The 23,314-nt window shown below is 42.2% G+C and overlaps 2 long non-coding RNA genes across 2 annotated transcripts; one reads left to right on the top strand and one right to left on the bottom strand.

The window, feature by feature from the left end:
• Nucleotides 1-2,340: 2,340 nt before the first annotated feature.
• LOC113983846 lies at nt 2,341-4,635 on the bottom strand. The gene is made up of 3 exons (XR_005565490.1): nt 4,499-4,635; nt 3,006-3,116; nt 2,341-2,360 (listed from the first exon to the last, which is right to left on the bottom strand). It is a non-coding gene; the product is annotated as an uncharacterized LOC113983846 (long non-coding RNA).
• A 1,170-nt stretch (nt 4,636-5,805) lies between these two features.
• Nucleotides 5,806-14,862, top strand: LOC120324298. The gene is made up of 3 exons (XR_005565489.1): nt 5,806-5,986; nt 13,523-13,624; nt 14,544-14,862. It is a non-coding gene; the product is annotated as an uncharacterized LOC120324298 (long non-coding RNA).
• Nucleotides 14,863-23,314: the final 8,452 nt, after the last annotated feature.

The raw sequence follows: 23,314 nt of genomic DNA, 5'->3' as shown, positions 1-23,314 counted from the left end.
AAATTGTTTGATCAGTTCAGAAAAAAACCCAAACCATCACCCTGTGACAACTCTTATGAGTCTGTCATGTACCTGTAATTTAGTGTCTCTCAGAAGGACCCAGATGATGAAATACAGAGACTGCAGAAGAGGGTCAGCTTGAACTTCTAAAGAAAAGTTTGGGAAAAAAAACCTTTAAAATACAAATAAAGTGTAGGTAAAGTAAAGATGGATTTAAAAAAATAGTAACAAACTATCTAAAAACAATCTTATGCTTTTTAAAATAAAATCTCTGGCTTTTGGAGCTGCAGGTATGATTTTTGATGCTTGTAAATCATTGCTATGTAAATAGAATATTCATGGCATTTGCTTGTCAGTAATACCAGCTCTTTGTTAAACAGTCATATCTTCCTGTGTTCCCCACAGCAAATATGCAGACAGTAGAATGTGTGCTAAAAGTGGCAATTCAAATGTTTCTGTTAGGTGCTGGATTTAGCTGTGGCAGGACAGCTGACCGGATAGAAAGCCCTGGACAGCAAAGCCTGCTGCCTTTGAAGATGACACCTTAGTACGGCTATTTTCATCTCCTTTCTGCTAAACTTTTTGATGGCCATAGCTCTTGGATCAGATAAGGGAGTTCATAGTCTAACACTCTCCAGCACACACCACCACACTGTGGTAACTCCTCCACAAAGTCCTCCTGCAAAGCTTCACCCAGAGAAAACAACTCTCCCTTTCTTTCCTCACCTGGGGCATTGGTTGGGCTCCAGACTAATCTGCAGACTAAATCTAGGCAGTCAAAACTTACAGCCAGCACCTCACCCCTGTTTGCAGGCTTGTTTACGACACAAACTCTGTGCAAAGAACTTCTTGACACCTACTGGTAAGATCTAGCCCCAGAGAAGGTTTCCAAATGTCTAATTATCTCATTTAAACCTCCTTCTGAAATACTTTATTTCTAAATTATGAAGAGGTTTAATAACAGCTTTCAGCTTCATTAACTGTTTTATATACCTGGAATTAACAAAACCAACAAAAATCTTGATTAATTGCCCAGCAGTGTTTTCTGACACAGGGTAGGGTTTATACCAGTGTTAAAGCCTTTCTGAGAAAGTGGATTTTTACATACGGTCAACGTCTACTTTGTGAAAAAACAGAAAACCAATTCTATGTTGTATTCCTCCTTTTCTGAAAAATTTCACAGAGCAGCAATTTGGCTGAAGAGTGCAGCGATGCGTTCAGATAGAACGGAACCCTTTAAATCTGTGTGAAAACTGCAGCTTGGCAGTGTTTCACACATATCTATCCAAGGTCAGAATTTAACATAATAGCCACACTTTGTTAACAAACAGCTCTTCTTCTGATGTGGAAATATCATGAGATGAGTTTTAAAACAGAGCAGCACAAGCGATGGCTACGCACATGGTTTCTAAAGCTTTATGCTACTGCCCAACACCCCTGCCTTTGAGATGTTCAGCACAAGCTGGATTCCTTCTTAAATAGTCTGTTTTACACGCAAAATTCTGAACTTTTTATATTCAAAAGCCTTGCTCCAGTCAACTTACATTTGGGGGGTGTGAGGAATAGAAAATGAGCCAATAATATACTGCCGCTTGCCATTTGGCCAAACTGAACAATCCATTTAAGAACACGAGTGACTTCCAAGGACACCCAGCACAGTGTTAATGTTGAAATTTTAAGACATTTTCTTTTACAAGAAAGTGAAGATAAAAGTAGCAAGACGTCAAAATGCATGAATTGTGAATTACCATTTAATATTTCGGTGAAGCGACATATGAATAAAGGGTGCCTTGCTGCTAAAAATAACCTCTTGTTTTTAATGCTGATCTGCAGCTGTAATGAAAGTGTTCAGCATTTTTCAACTCTATCAATTTTTAAATCCAGCAGGTTATGTCAACCTGAGAGAAGAAAAACTCTCTCTGACTTTTAGACAAAATGTAATTTCTTTCTAACTTACTTTTGATTTTGGAAACTAAGTATATCCTCCAAACCAAAGGCAAATCAAAGGCAAGCTATCACCTTGGTATTATGCAAATCACAGAGCAGTGAAGAGAGCCCCTGGGAGATAAGAAATACTTAGTGTTAGGACCACTTCAAAGAGTGTAGGATCATCATTCTGCTCTATTGTACAAGTGGCTTTTCACATGTAAATCTGCCATGACTAAATTAATATTTGTGAATTTAACTCTGATCCTTTCTCCTTTACTTAATGAAGGACTAATTCCACTGAAGTTGAAGGAATTACACACATGTGACTGATCCCAGAATTAGGCTCCATACCTGGATGGGATGACTTTGATTTTTTGGGGGGCTCTGTTGAGTCTGCCCTCCCAAAGCTTTCCCTTCTTCCACAGAAGCCCCTGCAACATTAAAAGGTTGGTTAAAATGAATTTACCAATGGGAAAACATGCATTTATATTTCGACTCTGGTAGAAAGAACGTCTTCACTCAGGAGCAAAGAATATAGCAAATGTCATATTTCTAACAGGCCATTGACATTTTGGCAACGTTTTTGGCACAATTTGGTACAGTGTCACTGTTGTCACTGTTAAGTAGTCTGTTCCAAAAGTTTTGGAAAAAATAAATATCTTAGGCACAGAAAAGAGAGAGAATGCAACAATATAAGGGAAAAGTGAAAAGAAGGGAACTGTGATATCTTGTTTGAATGACAAGTAAATTTTCTGTGTCTTCACTGCAAGAGAAAAAAGGGATTTGTGACTGAGAGGCATTTCAAAGGACCTGTCACAGCACAAAAATCTTGCAGAGATAAGGCATAGGTCTCTGACACAGCTACTCAAGGCAAGCTTTATATCTTTATCTCACTAGTTACAGTGAGATTAAAAAAACCCACAGTGCCTTGTATCTGCAAAGACTATGTGTTAACACAGCTATCTTGATGTCAAAGAACATCTTTGGTTTTCCATAAGAATAGCTATGAGACCAAGTACTTTTAAGCATTCTATCAGATTATCTAGCTATATTATTTTTATAGGCTGAGGATTTACCAAGCAGATACTTGGCCTGCAGGGTAGAGATGAAGTGGAGGTTTTGTGGCAAGTTCATATTTGTACAGTTCTTGTCCTATCTTCTCCAGCATGCAGCAACTGTTCACACCCCTAAAAAAAGATGCCAAAATTCACTGTCTTGCCAGATAACTCTCATTTATTCTTTCTGTTCTTTTTCCTTCACACCCCACTACTTTTCCAGCACCCATGCTGTAGCTCTGTAAATAAACAGCATAACAAAATGGCTTTTGTACTCAGGCTTAAAGAATTTCAGTTAATAGATGTAATTAGATGTAATTATACATAATATTGACTAGATTTAATTCCAGAGCACAGTCTTAGAAAAACAAGTCTTCTTGTTATCCGCAGGACCAGTTCAAGATGAGCACAATATCACAGAATCACAGAATCAAGCTGGAAGGGATGTCTGGAGGTCATCTGGTCCAACCCCTCTGCTCAAGCGGGACCACACAAGGTACAATTGCTGAGACAATGCTCATTGCTTCTGATTATCTCCAAGGATGGAGACTCCACAACTTCCTTGTGCAACCTGTGCCAGCACTGGGTCACCCTCACAGTAATATAGAGGTAGCTCATTGAGAACCATTTTTTGACCCTGTGGTCAAAGGACGACTTCTGCTTCCAAAAGATTATTCAGACCTCCTGGAACCATGACAACTGCGATGGAAGGTTTTTTATGACAAATGGGACTTATTCCCAGTGTCCACTGCGAATTATGGATCTGCAGGAGTCAAACTGGTCAGACACCTATATCTACAGAAATACGTGAAATTTTTATCCTGTATTGTAAGTCCACAGCCATTACTGTGCAAAACTCCTAGTTGTCCTATGGAGTTTCAAATTCCCACAGGTTTAGAAAATTGAACCGACTCTAGGACTATTTTGACTAGAAAGGCTGCTTAGGCACTTCAGACTCCTGTAGCTACTGATATGCAGGCACAAAAATGTAGTTATCTCAGTCTTGATCTGAATCCCATCCCACCTCTGTCTACTTCTAAGTAAATTATTATCATTGACTACTCTGCACCTGAGTGACTTATATTTCTAGTACTGACATAAAAATAAAAAGCTACTGTTGAGAATTTTTAAAAGAAACATAAATTTAGAGTTTCAGCTCTTTTACCTTTGCTTATGATTGAATGAGAAACTTTGTAAAACTGAACTGTGATGGTATGTTTTCTAGATACAAGTCTAGAGTAGACTGGTCTGCAACTAAGGTAGTTATTAGCTTAGGAGATCCCCTGGCACATATTACTAATTACTGAAAGGGAAATTGGCTGAAGTTCCCATATGCTATGCAGACCCATTCTGGCTTTTATAGAGTATTCCCTGGGCCATGCGATTCAACAGTAAATGCTCTTGAACCTATTTCATTATTGGATCTAGACTGACTCCTCTCAAAGCAACAGCAAAACCACTGTGGATGACTGTGTTATACCCTGTTATGTCACATTACAAGGCATGACACTGACCTGTTGGAGTAAGTCCAAAGGAGGATCACCAAGTTGATTAGGGGGATGGAGCATTTCCGCTACAAGGAAAGACTGAGACAACTGGGTTTGTTCAGACTGGAAATGAAAAGGCTTTGGGGTGACTTAATTGGGACCTTCCAGTTCCTGAAGGAAGCCTATAAGAAGGATGGAGAGAGACTATTTACAAGGGTATGTATTGATACGGTAAGGCAGAATGGCTTCAAATTGAAAGAGGGTAGGTTTAGATTAGATATTAGAAAAAAATTCTTTGTTGTGAGGCACTGGAGCAGGTTACCCAAAGAAATTGTGGATGCCCCGGATTGTTATGCTCCAGATTAAGCTATAAACTGCTCAGAGCAGTTACATTTTTATTTAAGAATTTTTAAAAGCCTTTTGGTTTGTTATAACCTCTAATTAGCATCTGGAGAAAGAGTCACACACTTTTCTCTAAGAGAAATTCTTTTTAATTTAGTGAGAAAAATAAGATATTTTGGCAAAAGGTTTTTACAGGAGTAAAACACAACCAAGAAAAAAGCATTTCACTGAAACATTCAGCACAAAGACCCATTCCACAGGAAACACCCACTAAAAACAATCCGTATACCGTCTTTAGTAAAACACAGTTCATTGGTTTTAAGTTACCCACAGGAGAAGGAAAAGAGTAAAAGAAAACAGATTAAAAGGAATAAAGAAAGAGAGAAGAAAGAGAGAAGGAGAGAGAAAGGAGAATAGTTACTGACAAGATTCAGTGATTCAAATGGTGCCAGCTGGAGAGGGAGAAGAGAGACAGGAGAGGGAGACCACATGGAGTTTCGTGTATTTATAGAGTTCAGTTTTCCCTCCCAGGCAGGATATCCCGTCAGTGCCTTCCAGGCCAGAGTGAGTTGTGCTGTAGCCAGTCGCAGGCTCCAGGGATGTGGTGTGGGTGGGCTACCAGGCAGGTCTGCCTTGACTGACAGCCCGGCTGCAGGGCCTGCAGCTCTGCCGTGTGCTCTGCGTGGGCTGCAGGCCTTGCCTTCAGCTCTGCCCTGTGCCCTCAGCACGGGCCTCATGTGCAGGCCTTACCCTGGACCTGCAGGTCCTGGCACAGCCCTTCCCCACATGCACACACACTCAGTGAGTTGGTTCCGGCCCATTTCAATAATTCAGTGAGATTCAGATCCAGGATCTCACACCCATCCCCAGAAGTGTTCAAGGCCAAGTTGGATGGGGCTCTGAGCAACCTGGTTTAGTGAAAGATGCCCCTGCCCATGGCAGAGGGATTGGAACTAGATGATCTTACAAGGTTCTTTCCAACCCAAGCCATTCTATGATTCTATGATTCCATGATTACATGAGACTGACCCTACTGTCTGCTGGGAAGTAACATGACACGTGCCACAGCTTAAGGAAGAACTAAACCATAGGGTCCATGACCTACCCTGCATGAGGGACATGAGGAAACTCTGTAGCCACTAACATGGTGACAGCTGCTGAGCAGAAATAGAGGTACTATCTGTGTGTTTTTTGAGAAACGGAGGTACAGAGATCTCGGCTTTCATTGCAGAAGTGCTAAGAAGGGAATCCTGGCAATTATGTTCAATAAGTAGTTTGGGGAAATGAAAGCTTTGATTCCCTAGAAATTCCTGATGCTGGTCACCACACAGTTCTGGGGCCAGCATACAGCTTGTCCATCTGACACCTGACATTATCACAGAAATAGTGTTAGACAAGGTCCCACACCCATATTACAAATGGGCCCCTGCTCATACCTGGAAGACCCCACTTCTCATCAAGTCCAATGGATGTGTGTGTACACAGGGAAATCTGGGGCTTGGTACAGGCTCTGGTTGGCACACAAGGGCAGAGGAGGTGTGCTCAGTGGGCTGATACTTCATCCCTCATCTCTCCCTCAGAAATTTCATCCTCTTGAACACTTGAGCAAAGTTTTGCCTTACTATAATAAGCAGATATCTTCAGTGTTTACTTCTTAGCCACTACCAAGTGTTTTTAATACCATCTTTCTGTTTTAAGAGAGCTAAGGAGCTTATTTAGCCCTAATCAAATAACTGCAGCTTTTCCAGGCACAGGAAAGCTAAAATTCAGTGATTTCAGGCCATCTACAGAAACATCAAAAAAATCTGAATTTCTTATTATGGAAATTATTCATTTTATCTGAATGTCACTTCCACTTATGTTAGTTTTGATCTCGTTGGGAAAGTGAGCAGCTATTGAGGCTATTAAGCAAACATTCCCTGAATCAAAACAATAGGCTAATTACTTTTAGACGCGTATGGGTTTTATTATGCATGAATTAGTTACTAATTCATCCATACTGCATTTTAATATTCAGCTAGCAGGCTCAGATTGGTTTTACAGAAACTTTTGTGTTTTCCCAAATTGAGACCTTTGCTACTTACTGAAGAATTCTAAACAGTAAATAAATATTTAATGAGATCTTGGGAAAAACATTCTCTTTTAACTTGTTTAAAGAAAATAGTTTATTGAACAGCAGAGTAAAATCAAAGCTGAGCCATGTTCTCCTCAAACTCAGCCTGGAGCCTAGGAAAAAAAGAAAATGTTGCTTTAACACATAATGTAATTTACTGGTGTCAGAAGTGAAAGGGCTGCCAGAGCCTCAAGCCAGCTAACTCCGATTGCTCCCCACTTCGAAGGGCATTTGATCATTGATCACTGGTGACTCACAGGATGCATGCAAAAGAAATGAGCCATGTCATGGTCTAACCCCACCCAGCAACCAAGCCCCACACAGCCACTCATTTACTCCCCCACCAGCAGGATTGGGAAGAAAATTCAGAAGGGTAAAAGCAAGAAAACTCATAGGTTGAGATAAAGCCAGTTTAATGGAGAAAGCAAAAGATGTGCACACAAGCAAAGAAAAAACAAAATATTAATTCACCACTTCCCAAGGGCAGGCAGGTGTTCAGCCATGTGCAGGAGAGCAGGGACCCATCACACATAATGGACTTTGGAAGATGGATACCATCACTCCAAACATTCTCTCCCCTTTCTCCTCCTTCTTCCTCCCCTTTATATACTAAGCATGATGTCATATGGTATGGAATATCCCTTTGGTCAGGTTGGGTCATCTGTCCTGGCTGTGCCTTCTCCTAACCTCCCACACATCCTCAACTTCCCTGCCACTGTGGCAGTACAAAAAGCAGAAAAGTCCTTGGCTCTGTGCAAGCCCTGCTCAGCAATAACATAAACGTCTCTATATTATCAACCCTGTGTTCAGCACAAATCCAAAACACAGCTCCATACTAGCCATGGTGAAGACAATTCTACCTCAGCGAAAACCAGCACAGCCATGTCTTTAACTAGGAAGAAGAGTAGGAGGATGGGGACAGGAGGTTAAGAGAAATCCTATCTCAGTACATCTATGGAAGAAAACCAGAGCTATGGGGCTGCAAAAATCAAAGCGAGACACTGAGTCTGGTGCAGCAGAGGAGTGGATGGCTAGGAGATAATTCCCATTTGCTTTTATTATAAAGATACTGTCTTCATTGTTAGAGAAGAACAGCTATAAATTTTCTTGCCATTGTCACATAGAAACATGACAACAATGGTAAGGAGGAAGTGATTAATAAACCCTGGCTTTTTGTAGGAAGTCAAACTCCTCAAGAATTCCTGCTGTAGCATCTTTACTGGAAACAGTTAAATCCAGAAGTAGTTCAACAGCCATAGGAGGAAACGCGGGTCATGTCTTCAGGTACATCTGGTAACTCTCACAAGCAATAAAACACAGGAGACGAGAGCACCCCGGGCCAGAGGAGAGCTGGGTCACACAAATCCCTCTCAGCACTGCATGTGGAGGCAGTTGAACTGCCTCTGCTGTGCTGTGGGGTAGTAGCCCCCAGTGTGGGATTGGCAATAGTGCTGATGTAGGGCATCCCATTCTCCTTTACCATGGGGACATGGGGATGGTTTTACCCCAAAGCAGCCTTGTACATGTGACCCGCTCCATCTGCAAGACTGACCACCAACACATCAACTCCCATATTCCTCGGGTTCACTGCCTCTCCAGGGCTGTGCTTGCTGCAGTCATGGGACAATGGAGAACTGATTTGGATATTTATTACAGGGGAAGAAGAATGAAATCTAATGAATCGAAATACAGAATTTAGGATACAACTTCTAACAACTTGACAAACCTGACAATGATTTTTTGTTCCTGTTATGGAGCCTTGAAGACCATTTATGTCATTATTTTTATATATATGCTTTGTACTTTGTGTTCCTCTCCAAGAGGTGACAAATCTCAGCAGGTGATTCCCTTTATTAAAGTGGTATTGAAATCTCCTCAAGCCACTTTGGAGAGTTTCTGGTTACAGATTTTTAGGGACTGTGAACATTATGTTCCTATGTCATCTCCTCAGAACAAGATATTTGATCAATCACAACCATTGCTTTTGTCTTCCTAATTTTTCCTGAAGCCTAATCGGAGGTTGTAGGAGTTCCTGAAAGATCACAGGCAGCAGAGAGAAGTGAAGCGCTTTCTTGGTAGATCAGGCAGAGGAGACTTGACTGCACTTCCATCCATGGTGGTCTCCCACAGGGCACATTCCAGTGTCATTTCTCTGCCTGGTCACTGCCAGCACTGCTGACTGGTACCAGCTCTGCTTGACACAGAGGACAAGTATTACATATCTGAATCACATGCTTAAAGTTGCTTAAAGGATTTTCTGTATCAGAACTTTTCCCTTGAGGGCACAGTGCCATATGATGAGTCCTTCAGTGAAAGAGTCAGTTTAGGAAGGTCCTGTGTAAATCTCTGCCGTGGCATGTTGCCCATCCCTGTTTCAGAGGTTGCCTCATTGGTTACAGTGCACAGAACCTATGTGATCACGCTGTAACTCACACCTTTGAAACTTTCTCGTTTTTCACAAGTGCTTTTGGGGGTGACATCACCTTGCAATAGTGGGTTGTGCAAAAACCAGATGCCCCTTAATGCAGCCACCCAAATCCCGGGGATTTTGTGTATGATGAAATTTCAGCTCCTCCTGTCTACCCAATGGTGAGGAACAGCACTTCTGAGAAGGGATCCAGCCCTGTGTCTTTGGATGAGACAATCTCTGGAGATGCCTGCTTCTCTCCAGTAGCGTATCCAGAATGACTCTTGTATGCTGATATCAGACCAAGGCTGGCTGAGATAACGTCCACTCAGATGCTCATGGAGAGGGCACAGAGGGTGGAGCTGCATCCAGGAACAGACTGTGAGTCATTTGGTCTGATGTGGACATAACTTCTTCCTGAGGTGTTGTCGTGGGGATAACCCTGCTCAGCTTTGATGGCACAAATCTCAGGTGGAGCTCTATAGCCACAGAAGATCCTGACTGCAGCAGACTGTGGCCTGCAGCCTGTGCCTGGGAAAGAGGGCTTCTGGCACTAAAGCAGCCCAGTCACACAATGTGGTGCAGCAGGTGGGTGTCTTACTGTGCTCTGAGGCGGTGCTGCCTCTGGGTCCCTCTCCTTCAGATGAAGGTACACAAGAATAGGAGCATCTTCTCAGTGGAGAATGCCCAAGGCTCGCAAATTGTTCCATATTACAACAAGGGAAAACATTTTGAAATTTCCCAAACAAAAAAAAAGGACAAAATATATTTGGGATCAGTGGAAAAATATGTTCTAAATATATCACTTTGAATTTTATATTGCAGGAAAAATGCTACATACTTAACAGTGTCCGCTACTACAATGAACATTTTAATCTAGTAGTCTAGATTGCAGTCTAGCATTGTAATGCACTGATTAAGTTGCAATGAAATGTTTTGGCTTCTCCTCATTGTAAGTATTAGAAAAATTGATTTGTTCCCATAAATCATACTTTCAATTAAACAGCATTTTTCATTGCAGGATCATTCTTTAAGAATTTTCAGGTAGCTTTACCTATGACAAGAAGGAGGCATGGATTACAGATGCTGCTGGTCTGAATTTGTCTCCTTTATAAACATATTTCCTGCACCACACTGGATTTGCAGATAAATCTTTTTTCCCAGTATAAAATAAGGCAGAAAAAAAATTCAGATTAAGAGAGATTATTTTAATCTTAGAACTGTTAGAAAATAGATTGATGTGTTGTCAGAGTGAAAAAGAGATCCAGAGAGTGAAAGCTAAGGCTGAAAATGTCAGACTTAAAATAAATCTAGCCAGGCAAGTTGAATTTCAAATTGTTCCATAATGCTACAATGACATTCTGAGCAATAATTAAGTTCTCTATTGTTTGCATTTAGCAAAGAATCTTTTAATATTCTGCAATTTATCATTCTAAAACTGCATAGCAATATAATCCTCTCCATTCTAAATAGAGCTGTAATTGTTAAAGAAATGGTAAAATGCATTGGTAATTCACCCCAAACTGCTGGCATCATTATTTCTGGGACATGGTTTGGTGATTTTTAATAAGATATTGAGATTACTTCATTAAGAGGCAAAATCTGAAGAATTACTGAACAGTGAGCAGAACAGAGATGCTCAGGCCCCCATGAGAAGGTTTGGGGTCTCTTTGGTCCTTTTCCTTTAAGCACAGGGTCAAGGTCTGTTCTTGGTTACACTGGTGGATGACTGTGTTTATTTTAGTGCATTATCCCAAGAGCATGCTGGTATAGGTAGCAGCAGAACTGGGCCTGTGCAGCAGCACACAGACCAGCTGCACCTTCCTTGCCACTCATGGTTTGTGCAGTTTGGAGCTTGTTGCTCTGAGATCAGTGACTCTGTCATGCTGAGGCAGCAGGTGATACGGAGTCATCCTCACCCAAGTTTAGACATTCGAAGTTTTATAGTTTAAATTTTAGGTTTGCCCCAAAGCTTACAACTTTCTTAGGTCTTAAAACTCCAATGTAAAGCTACAGCACTTCTTCAAAGAAGGCAATGCTCAAGTTAAACAGCTTCTGGCAGTTCCTAATTCAGTCGTTTTGGACCAAGAGAGAAGGTTATCATCTCTAAAGCAAGCCATTCTCCCACTGCTAGAATTCATTCCCTCTTAATGCATGCAGATGAGGCGTGTCATTTTATGCCTCCACAGAGGTGAAAGTCTCCTTCGTCCCTGTTCATACTGAGCTTCATCAGTTTCAGTGGCAGAGACCTCCTGGTAGCTTTTGTCATTGATCACCACGTGGTGCCCCTTCTATCAGGAGGTACTTTTTAGGCTGTTCCTCTTGAATTTTTTTTCTAGACGTGAAAACCTTTAAGCTGAGAACTAAGTGCTTCGTCTGCATGGCAGGCTGGTGAATGAGCACAGGATGACAAATATCCCAGAACAAGGCAGGGAAAAAATGTGAGGATGTCAAAACCAGGAGAAGCTGCTAATTCCCAGATGTAAAGGACGCAAGCAATCCGCTGATACACAAAGCAGGGGCTTCTCCCCAATTCTCACAGCGTTATTTCTTTCTCAGAAAGTGGCTGCATGCAGCAGTTGCCCACCATCCCATTTCACACCCTGGAGAGCTGAGCCAGAGGTTTTTCAAACCCAGCTGAAAGCTGCAGGACCCCTGTCCTCAGGACGGCCCCCTGACATCTGAACAGAGAATGCACAGGAGAAAGGGGAAGCACAATGCTGCCCTCACACAGCACATCCTCTGGTCCTCTCCTGGGCATGAAATTATCTGTAGGCAAATTTCCAATAAATATCTCAAGAGACAGGGCCTTCAGAAAGGGTCTGTGTGTGGAGAGTGGTGGAAGAGAGAAATCATGGGGCAGTGAGTGTTAGGGAAACAAAATAGGTAGCTGCCAAAACTTGAAATATCTAAAAATATGGACTATGGAAACATGGTGTAGTGGTTTTCTGTGGCTAGATTTTGGTAGAGGAGGGGGCTATAAGAGTGGCTTCTGTTAGAAGCTGCCAGAAGCTTCCCCTGCCTGGCAGAGACAATGCCAGCTAGCTCCAGGACAGGTTTCCTGTTGCTGGCCAAGGCCAAGCCAGTCAGGAGCAATAGTAACACCTCTGTGATAACATAGTTAAGAACATAAATTTATTGCATAGTGAAAAATTCCAGCCAGGGAAGAGTGGAGTCAGAACACGTGAACAACAAGGTAGACACCAAGGTCAGTGCACAAGGAGGGGCAGGAGATGCTCCAGGCGCCGGAGCTGAGGCCCCTGAACCCCACGGTACAGACCATGGTGAGGCAGCTGTGCCCCTGCAGCCAATGGAGGACCATCAGGGTGCAGAGACCCACCTGCAGCCCATGGAGGAGCCCATGCTGGAGCAGGTGGATGCATGAAGGAGGCTGCGACCCTGTGGGAGGCCCAAGATGGAGCAGGGTCCTGTCAGAGACCTGCGGCCGTGGAGAGGGAAGCTCACACTGGAGCAGGTTTTTCCCTGGTGGGACTCATGGCCCCTGTGGGGCACCCACATTGGTACAGTTCATTCATGAGTGACCCACAGGACAGCAGTTTAGGGAGAACTCTTGCCTGTGGGATGGACTCACTCTGGAGAGGCCCATCAAGGACTGTCTCCCGTGGGAGAGACCCCATGGGAGCAAGGGAAGGAAGGACTCCTCTCCCTGAGCAGCAGCAGAAACAACAACTGACCACAACCCCCATTCCCTGTCTCCCTGCACTGCTGGGATGGAGAAGGTAGAGTTTTGGAAGGAAGCAGGGGTGGGGGGAAGGTGTTTTAAAGATTATTTTACTTCTCCCTCTTTTGCTCTGACCCTGTTAGTAATAAATTCAGTTAATATCCCCACTTGGAGTTTGTTTTGCCTGTGATGGTGATCAGTAAGCGACCTCTCCCAGCTATTATCTCCACTCATGAACCCTTTGCTGTTTTTTTTCTCTCCTCTGTCCAGTTGCAGAGGGAGAGTGAGAGAGCAGCTTTAGTGGGTACTGGGCATCTGGCCAAGGTCAACCCACTACACATGGTTAGGATAAACCAAGTATTTTTAACACAGGGCTCAGTGAGTTGGAGAAAAGAACCTTTGCTTTCCTCACTGGGGAAGGAGAACATAAAACAAATGAACTGTGACAACAAAGCAGCACATAATTACTTTGTCTTATTACCCTGTCACCTTCCTCTTTCCCCTCAGCCCCCATGAGTCATCACTTATCCCAGTGCCAGTGTCACAGATCTGCTAGTGGAAACCACATTCTGCTCTTGGGCCTAAGGACCAGGTTCTCCTCTGAGCCAGGTAGGAAGAACAAGGAATGAGCAAACAGCTTCAAGTACCCCTGTCTCCTCTCCTTGGACCTTGTATGGTATGGGGAAAGTTGAGCTGTGTGCAGGCAGAGAAACCAAGGGCAGCAGGTATCTAGGGTGGCCGCAGTGTCAGAATGCAGGAAAACCAAGGAAAGGCAGTTAACATTAATGAAACTGTATGAGTATGCAGGGGTTTTTACCTCTAAATTTCCCCACATCCAGACTCCTTGGGTACTATGTTTCCAAACTCAAGCTCCCATTTATAAGTCATTTTACTCATTTCTGCAATTATTTTTTTCCAGGCGGAAATATAGAATTGTAGGGGGAAAAAGCTCTAGGATTTTGGGTTCTTTCTCTTTAATTCCACAGAATTTACCAGACACATTAATTAATGAGATCGGGGACTCTAATAATTATTATTATTCTTTCTCAATATTGTGTTTGAAAATATGAAGTTCACTCATACTTATTATAAATCTTCATCTGCTCCTACCTAACCATCAGTTTAAGGACACAAGCAGCACAGGTAGGTAAGATGCAATTTCCCTCTGTATATTTATAGTACCACAGGTTTCTGAATCTCAGCAGTATCAGAAAGCTAACTAATCTACCCATTTCAAAAGCCAATTTATTACCACCTCAGAAAGAGAAGCAGCGTTGTTAAAAATGCACGGTAATTTGCTGCTCTTAAAATCAATCAACCCCAGCCAGCACTGGCTGTTACACTGACAGTATAAAAACATAAGTATAAGCCTGCCCACCCAGCTCCAGCATTGTTGGCTGCAATCTCATCAGCCCAGAGACAAGCGTGAGCATTGCCAGCCATGTCCCCATGGAGTTCACAAAAATCCAGCTAAGAGTAACTTGAAGGCAAGCAGAGAAGTATTTAACATTTTCTTAATATCTTTCAGAGATGTTCAGAGGAACTGGAGGCTGAAACCCTGCAAAAAAGGGCAGCTACGAGCTGCTAGGATGATAAGAGATTGACTTCAGAGGGATCACGGGAACTGTTTTTGTTTTGAGTGGCTTACGGAAGGAACTGGGAAAAGGAAGAAGGCTTTCTGCTGTCCTGTTTATCCCAGGGGAAATGGGTTGAGCCAGTGCTGTGCAGCACTGTCCAGCCCCACCACTGTGAAACCCTGGTCCCTGCGGTCACAGAGACTATATTTCCCAGTGCCTCTTCATTTCATGGGGACACCTGAAATAAGGGACCACTCTGATCATGGCTTTCTGCAGATGAAGATACTGAGTTCTGTTAGTGGAAACAGTTACTTGGTATCTAACATAGGTTGCAAGCCTTGGGCTCAAACAGTAGAGTCAGATCACCCAAGCAACATGCCTCAGATGACAGGCCAAAATCATTCAGATGCTTTTAACCAGGACAGTCTGCCAACTGTGATACACTACTGAGCGCTGCTTCATGGCTGTCTTCTCTTAAAGTGCCTTCCTAACAAAGCCGTTGTGAAGTCCCTTGCAAACTGAGGTCTGTTTTCTTTGTCATCATCTATATCGATGAATTGAACAATGATAGAGCCCCTCTTCTACCCCTAAAGCCAACAAACACAGTTGGTTGGCATCCTTAGTGCTAAAAAAAATGTGTGTGACCACACCCCAGTTGTCTACTGAGAGAAGTCTCTGGCTCATGCTACTTTTCAGACCATGCCCAGGAATCCTTTGGGAGAGTTCTAGTTTATCTGGGATTAAATCATGCCATGTTTTTCTGTGCAAACCCATAATAATCAAGTTTAAGGGTCTGTCCCTATTTCACTGAATAGTAATTCAGATACTATCTAGTGTGCATCTGTGAAATCTTAGCATCGAGTTGGGTTTATGGTACAAAAGTACTAAGAACTACTCTGGTAAGGGATCATTTACTGTTTCTTGAAAGTTGCAAAAAATCCAAAATATAGACCATAAAACCATCATGTTCGTGTTTTCAGTGTGAGTCTCATCCAGTCTCTGGCTGTTATCCTAGCCTTTACTCTGAAGTGAGAGTTTACTGTAAAATAATGGGTTTGGAGTCATCTTTCTGTATTGTGAGAAGCCAGTGAACATAGGGACACATAACTCCTCACAAATGGTCAGAATTAGCTAAGGAGTTGTTCCTATTCAATCAAGGAATAAAATCTCATATGGCAGCATTCCCCAGGGGTGGGGAAAAAATGAAGAGTAAATTTTAAATAGTTTTTTGTGCATTCTCAAGGAAATTTTAAAATATAGAAAATTTAGGGGAGGCATACTGTTGATTTTTTTTTTTCATGGTTTACTCTTTCACTGAATTTATGGTAGTTGTTGGTTAACTATTCTGCATAGGTACCAAAGCACCATGGTGATGCCTGTGGCATAGAAGCCAAGATAAGGAAAATGAATTTGAGGCTGTGGCAGATTGAAAGGTCTGTTGTTCTGCTATGATATCATTGCTAAAATAAGTATTATAACCATGACATTCTTGCTACAGGGATCCATCCTTCCATGAACCCTCAGGATAGTTAAAAACCTTCAGGGCAGATACACTTTCCTGTTAGCTCCAGTTTTTAGAATATTTTTGTATAATAAATGGTTATAGTTAAACTCTGAACAAAATACCTAATCAGTGTCACAACTGCATTTATGCTATCTCAGAACAGTTCCCCCCAGACATCTTCATTTTAACTATAGCAGACATTTCTCTAAGCAGCAACAACTGGAAGGCATCATCTCATTCATCTTTGTACTCCTGATGAATTAAGTCTAGACTACCAGTCAGGAGGTGGGGGAGAATCTGCCTCATGCAATTATCTGTATTTAAAAAGTGAGTGTAGACATTAGGACTAAACAGCAGGAAAAGGCTCTTATTCAGACTATGCAATAAAGGGCAATTACATTTGTGATTTGAGTTTCTTGTCTTTAACTTCATGAGTCAGCTTTGCCATTACTATTACCAGACAGACCAGTGGAAATATTTTGAGTAGCTCACTTCTCCTTCACTTTATGCTGAATTGGACAGCCCCAAAAAGAAGTATTCTTAATTTGATCAGATACTAAATGAGGTTTCAGATTTTGTCCATGCAGGAGGCATTAGAGCCAGCTGATTTTAACAAGAGTTTAAAAGGGGCTCGACTCAACTCCATTACATTTGTTCCACTTAATGACGGATGTGGTTTTGTTGGGAGCGTTTAGATTGACCATATGATCTTTGCTTCAGATCCAACCAGGCTCAATTTACAGACTGTTTGTCCTTAGGAAAGCTACATTTGTGCTGAGCAAAAAGTCTGAATATTCAAAAAGCATTTCCCTAGGGTGTGAATGAGGGGCTATTTGGCAGGAATGAAAGTGGTAGCCTGGGAGCCAAGGTCTGTAAAGATCTTGTATCTGAATGTTCTCTCAACCCTCTGATTTCCAGGAGTGCTTTCACACACAACCACAAATGAAAAACATTTTGTAAAGGAGAAGAGGGAAAGTGAAAAAATTCCTACCGGTATTCATGCTACTTTTATTAAGTAGAAGAATTACCCTGCAAGGATTGGATTCTGCTCTCATCCTTATTTTGCATCGTGAAATGCTATGACTTCTGTGATCATAGAATCACAGAATGGTTTGGGTTGGACCTTAAAGATCATCTAGTTCCAAGCCTTCTGACATGGGCAGGGCTACTTTTCACTAGATCAGGATGCTCAAAGCTCTGTACAACTTGGCCTTGAACAATTCCAGGGATGGGACATCCACAACTTCTATGGACAACCTGTTCCAGTGCCTCACCACCCTCACAGTAAAGAATTTGTTCCTAATATTTAATCTAAATCTGTCAGTTTAAAGACATTCCCCCTTATCCTATCACTACAAGCCCTTGTAAAAAGTCCCTCTCCATCTTTCTTTTAGGTCTTCCAGGTGCCTCCAGAGCCTTCTCTTCTCTAGACTGAACAACCCCAATTCTCTCAGTCTGTCCCCAGAGCAGAGGTGCTCCAGTCCTTGGATCATCTTCATGGCCTCCTTTGGATTCATTTCAACAGGTCCACATCCTCATTATGTTGAGGACCCATGAGTTAGATGCAGCACTCCAGGTGCTCATGTGTTCCAGGTGGGGTCTCACAAGAGCAGAGTAGAGGAGCCGAATCCCCTCCCTTGCCCTGCTGCCCACGCTGCTTTTGATGCAGCACAGGATACAATTGGCTTTCCGGGCTGCAAGTGCACATTGCTCTTCTTGACTTCTGTGATGATGTCCACAAATCCTGTCGTAACCCAAGTCTCTCTGATTTAATAGGAATGTTTCCACTATCTTCAATGGAGCTATTATAGAGAGAAATGTAATAAGCAAAGCTAAGACTTCAAAGTCTGTATTTAATTTACTGTCCTAATAACATTGCTTTGCTGTGAAAACTGAGGACAAAGATCTCAATCCATTAAGTGAAGTCTTCCGTTAGTATTCCTATGCCAAATCAAAATCAAACAGTCCAGTTTAATCAATGAAAAGCAGACTGATGGGAGTGGTTAAAACAAATAACTTACAGACATTCACCTTCTACAACACAGAGAAATGTCCAACAAGAAGTTACCACCAAAACAATTTGCTCCTGAGGTACTACAAGAGCTCACTGCACACGAGCCTAAGGGTGCTAACAACTACTAGGAGGTAAGACAAAACCCTTGCAGGCTCAGAGTAAATGGCACTGTCTATGCTGATAGCCAGGCAGATTGCACAATATGCATGATCCGTACAGCAGATTGCTGTTAGAAATTGCACACCAAGTGCTGGCAGCTGTGGAAAGCATTGCCCAGTGGGAATCAAGTACAGAGAGCAAAGTTGGGCTGGTTCATCTCTTCTCCCATGTTCTTCGAAGCTGCAGAAGCTATCCCTGGAACTCACCGCAGCCAGAAAATAATATTGTCTCACAATATGGGAAAACCACTTTTCTATATTCCTTGGCAAAGAGATGTTTTATTCAAGTGACTCAAGGTACATGTGTTCCTAGATGACTTGGGATGCAGCTGATGTTCTTACACGCATTTTGGAGACATCCCATTCATGAGACAATCTGATAAAACTCTGAAATATGCTGAAAAAGCCTTCACAGAATCCACTATCAGCTTTCAAAGGAGTGTTTGATGTCAGTCCCACCTCAGCCACCACAGCTCCCACAAGGATTTTGGCATAACCAAAAGTGTGGCCAGAACAAGGTCTGACAGCCTACAAGTGCTGCCACAGGGATTCTACCAAGTTTTCATGCAAGGATGGAGGAGAAGTATTTCTACCATTTCTCCATTTGCACAGCTGTGCAAGGATTGGTACATCTGTCCTCGTGTTTCAGAGCAAACTTCTTGCCCTCACATTTGCTTTGAACAGAAACCATTTTCTTAAATCCAAAGAAAAAGAATCCGGTCTTCTGATTCTGTATATCTGTGAAAACGGAGGAGACCTATATGTGTGGTTTACCTGCTTCATGTGTCATCCTACCACATAGCTGGCTCTAAGACCTGCTTAGAAGTGGAAAAAAATGGACAGGCATAAGACATCTCTAAATAAGACATTCTGAGGCAGGGAACAGCAACCCATTCTAACCATTGGTTAGAAAGATACTATTTTCAGCTACCGGCTATAATTAAACAACTCATTTTCCTAAGGCAGATTAAGATCACAAGATTCCTCCAAAGAAGAAGGGTTTGGTTTTTAATTAAGTTGCCAAGGAGCTGCTCTCTCAGCCAAGCCTGTGAGATCATGAGCTTGTGGGGTCGGTTTGAGACTGTCAGATATGTCCACATTTCATGAGAAAAACTATATACTTTAATGAAGACTTAAATGAGCAGCGTATTAGGTATTTAATCTCTTTTATTTTCCTGATGTGTGTCTTTGGACAAATAAGTAGCAGTTATTTGGCTACAGATGCTTGGAATTATGATGGTCTACTGTGAGTCACTATCTCTCAGAGGACATTTTCCCAGTGATAAGGAGCTAACCAGGAGCACAGGTAAGGGGAAGGACTCCAAGGTGACCAGAGGGGTCTGAGAGGAAAGAGAGATAGGATTGCAGTCAGGGAAGAGCACAAGTGGGCCTCTCCACATCACCTGTCCTTCTGGAACCAGGTCTCCACTGTTGCATCTCCAGCCACCCAGGGCAGCCACCTTGCACCTCCCTGTCACCTCCTCTCTCCAAAGACTGGGAGCCCATGGACAAGCTATAACATAAAGGAGGACCATACCCTACATCACTTCAGCAAGGGCAAAGGAAGCGACAGAGACAACTGCACAAACTCAATGTCATTGGTGTCTGCTGATGTAATGTTAGTTTTTCTCTTTCTCCCCACTCATATCCTACCCTTCATTATTTACTCTGATTTTATTGTTCAGATCTCTAATTGTACTATTTTCTAAATATTTGTCTAATAGTCAGTGAGCTAAACAAAGATGTGTTATGTGGCATAGTACTGCTGCCTTGAGCAGAACTCAAATAAGATGGGCTCTCTTACGCCCCAACAATTCTTCCTTTTCCAGTAATGTTTAAAGTATGTAATGATGTGTCAGATAATGAGCTACCTTATTTGACATTTGAGAAATGCCAGTGTTATGCTTCCTTGCGTGCTGCTGCAAGAAAGGCAGCAGTCCTGCGAAAGCAATATGCTGAAATGCAGTTCAGTGCTGCTTCAGCCCATGGGGGCTGTTGGGACCACCCCCAAATGCTGCTCAAAGCCCTCACACATGGCAAGGAGGGTTGAGGGAAAATTTGAAGCACGTATTAGAGTTGTTGTGTAGGCTGAGGTTGGTGAGGGTCAGAGAGGAGAGGCTTACCTGCCTACAGACTAGGTTTGTACAAGGTATGGAGAACACAACCAAATAGAACTGGGACATTTCTATCTGTAATTACCATTTTTTTTTTTCCTTTTCCTAAGAGTAGATAATACACTGCAGCTCCAGTTAGGCCATAAAAAAAAAAATCCCCTCATCATTTCCAAGAATCCCCTAATTTTTCTAAGGAAGAAAACAGCACTCTCTTAAATATATGCTGTCTTCCAAACCCCAAATCAGCCTTCACCCTTTACTGATAATCCAGTCAGTCTCTCTACTTCACTTGATATCTTTTTTCCTCCTATCTCCTCCCATGCTTTTTTCAGTCCCCTCCATCACGTAGCTAATATAGCTCTGATAGCAATGGCAACTAAGATTGCCAAAAGTGATGACAGTAGTCAATGCATCCAATAATCTCTAAAAGTGGAAGGGGGAAAGGAAGGCTTTCTGCTTTCTCCTTACCTTAGTACCCTGAGTCCACCACTGGGTCTGCCCAGGGGCACCCTGTGACTGAGAAAATTCAAAACTTGGACTTTGCAGATAAGATATAATTATAAGGCTTTGTGTGAATTTGCTTGTATTAGAACATTGAAACTCCAGAGTGAAGACTTTTATCTCTTCATTTGTCTTGGTTTATATCTTATCCCTGTTTATATAGGTTTTTTTCTGTGGTAGCAGCATTAACTGCCAGGAAAAAAAATGCTACAGAAAGCAAAGGCATTTATTTTCCTATAAACCTTTTACACTCAACTGTCTCCCCCTTGGCACTCTGTTGGGAAGTGGGACAGCTTGAGTTATTTAATAACCCCTGTGTAGTCTGTGCATTCCTTTGAAGTTGTGTATTTCTAATACTTTCTATCTCTAAATAAAACACCAAACAATCTCACCACATAAAGTGCATCCAGTCATCCCCTGAATTTTAATGCTCCATTTCTGAAGTCTCTTTTCTGCCCCACAGATTTTTAAATATATGATGGTATTATGTATCTGGAAAAAGACATGACTCAGTGACAGCTAAAACCACTTAAGCAGTCATTTGCCTCCAGACACAGAAAGCTTGTGCAAAACTTGCAAAGCACTGTTCTGTGCCTACCAACTGTGAAAAGCCAGGGAATTAAGTGGAATTCCCTGACCTAAAGCTTATTTGGAAAGAAAGAAAGCCAATCACATTTAAATCCTTAAAAATGAGAGGACTGCCTGAGTCAGATATCCCTGTAATTCAGCAGTGTCTCCAGAAACGAGAGGGTGCCCAGAATTGAGGTGTGTATACATTTGATATTCTCACAGAATCCGTCAAGCAGGTGTTTCTGGAGTTCCTGAGAGGCTACATTCAGACAACTATGTTCAATAGTTTCTGATGTAGCTGTCCTCTACTAGTAAGTATAATCCCTTTCTGAACCCCTTTTCCCCTGCTGTGACCATGAGGTCCTGCAGCAATTGGTTCCACAACTCTGACTGTGCTGTAGGAAGACACCTCTGTGCAAGGCACTGGAAAAAGTCACAGCATTGACAGCTATTTTTTGTAGCATACCCCTCACCTGCCTTCATTCATAGCTTTCTGTTCTCTTCTTCTGCTGTACCTTCTGAGGTTAAGGGAACATTTGACTCCACTGGCTAACACTGGGTGCAGTCAGTGTTTGAGTTGTGGTGACATCACTGTTCCTACAGCACCTAAATGATTATGTGTTTTGTTCTTAGTAATTCCTAATGTTCCCTTCACCTTTGAATGAGATGAGCTCAGTTGGTTAGAGCATGGTGTTAATAACACAAGGTCCTCTGTTTGATCCCCATACATTCCCTTAACAGTCGGACTCAGTGATCCTTGTGAGTCCCTTCCAACACAGAATATTCTGTGAAACTTGAATGTCAGTGTTTCCCTGAGTACTAGTAGCTAAGTCAGGGCCCGTGGCTATGTTTAGCTAGGACCAATTCCTGCCCTGTGCATTACTTGCAGTCACTGTCACAGAATTTCCCCTGTCATTTTCTTATCAGGTGAGCCAATATCATGAAGTCCTCATGGCAAGATGAACTCTAGACACTGAATCAAAAATTTAAGTTGAAAACAAACCAACTTTTCCTGCTGAAGTGCTGAAAATTAGAGAAACAGCAGGATGAAGGCACACTGCTTTACAGCACTTCATCTCTGAAGGAGCTGCTGTTCAGCTGCCTGCTTGGTAGCACAATTTGCAAATTCCTTTCTCTTCCCAGATGTGAAATTTCCCATCCTGCAAAGGATCCGTGTTCATATACTTCCCAGGTTGTTAACACAGGCCTTAAGAGGGGCTTAAGTAATGCTTAAATTTTATATTTATCTCAAGAAACAGAGCATTCAGCAAGTCCCTATTTGCTCAAGAAGCTAGACACTTCTGGAAGAAACTCCTCCTGTATCCAAGACAGAGGGCAGCAGCCCCACAGAGACTCTGGCTGACACCACAAATGCTGCCAGTTGCTGTAAGCAATCTCCGCACCTGCAACCTGGCAAATGGCACGTGGAGCATCCTGACAAGGTTAGACTGCAGGAGCCCTAGAAGCTGAGCAAAACCCTGTGCTTTCAAAAAAAAAGTGAAATAAATAAAAAAGAGGTCACATTTTTGAGCCACGCTAGTAAGAATAATAGCCAGATGAATTTTGATTTGTGTGTTAGTTAATTATTTAAAAAGTTGACACTGGAAGATATAGTGCTATCCATAGCTGAAGCAGAAAGAAAAAAAAAAGAAAATGTTTCTGTAAGCAACCATAAATCCCAGGAACTACAGGCTCTGGCAGCTGTAATGGCACTAAATTTTTAAGATGGCTTTAGAAGTTAGAGGTTCTACATGTGGAAGTCAGGTTCTATTTAATTATTAAAGCCTTTGTGGAGTAATAAGAAAATGGAGTGATCAACCAGATATTTAATAGTGCGCAGGCACTGGGACATAAAACATAT

This window comes from Pipra filicauda, unplaced genomic scaffold (genome assembly GCF_003945595.2).
Source record: "Pipra filicauda isolate LSUMZ 115617 unplaced genomic scaffold, ASM394559v2 scaffold485_size447873_pilon, whole genome shotgun sequence".
Classification (NCBI taxonomy): Eukaryota; Metazoa; Chordata; class Aves; order Passeriformes; family Pipridae; genus Pipra; species Pipra filicauda.
This window is presented reverse-complemented; position numbering and strand designations above follow the sequence as displayed.